The sequence below is a fragment of the Mastomys coucha genome, chromosome X (assembly GCF_008632895.1).
Source record: "Mastomys coucha isolate ucsf_1 chromosome X, UCSF_Mcou_1, whole genome shotgun sequence".
NCBI classification, from domain to species: Eukaryota; Metazoa; Chordata; class Mammalia; order Rodentia; family Muridae; genus Mastomys; species Mastomys coucha.
The window spans coordinates 475,152-475,925 of record NC_045030.1 but is presented as its reverse complement, the minus strand read 5'-3'; the positions used below and the strand labels follow the sequence as shown (position 1 = coordinate 475,925).

Genomic DNA, 774 nt, shown 5'->3' with positions numbered 1-774 from the left:
TGAGCAACAGAGGCACAAGATGGCAGCCACCAGAGGCTCAGAAGTAAAAGTCCCTTGAAATTTCTGACTGTTAGAAGAGCTGGAAGAAGGCCAGACAGGAGTAGGTGGTGGCACAGTTAGCTGGGGTCTGAAGGATGACAAGGACATGACACAAGATGGACGGGCACGATAATTAGGCCTCCACAAACAATATATGAAAACTGAATATACAGCCTTAAAATATAAAGTGGGCCTAAGTAGTAAGAAGCACCCCTGTCTATAAGATTTGTAACAAGAGTCAATATGAGCAGCATGAACAGTTTGAATGGAATGGTGGATCCAAGAGCCACGGCAGTGCTGGCAAAGTGCTAGAATTCCCACAGCATCAAGCTCATCCTGCAGGAACTGCAGCACTTAATGAATGTTAAAAGAAAACATGAAGCTATTCTCTATGACTACTATATAACTTGAAAACCAGTGCTACCCAGGTACTTACACTACCTGGTTCATGACTGCCAGCATGAAGTACAACGTCTGCATCTGGAACACAGTTTCCCTACACAGACCCTGAGGAAATACTCTCAGATTTACACTTCTCAATGATTGTAACTTAATTTCTCAGCTCTAGTTAATCAGCACCAATTGTCCAGTAAGCGATTTCTTCAGTGGTGTTGATCTCTTGTTAATCACAGGCTCCAGCTCACTGACACCACAGATTCTTAATAAAAAAAAATCACATAAATAGTCTTTAAGGTACTCTTTAAACTTCCCTCTGAAATTTTCCAAGCCAGACCT

General features: G+C 42.1%; 1 pseudogene; it reads left to right on the top strand.

Moving 5' to 3' along the window:
* Positions 1-19: 19 nt before the first annotated feature.
* On the top strand, positions 20-445 carry LOC116090895 (annotated as a pseudogene).
* The last annotated feature ends 329 nt before the right edge of the window (positions 446-774 follow it).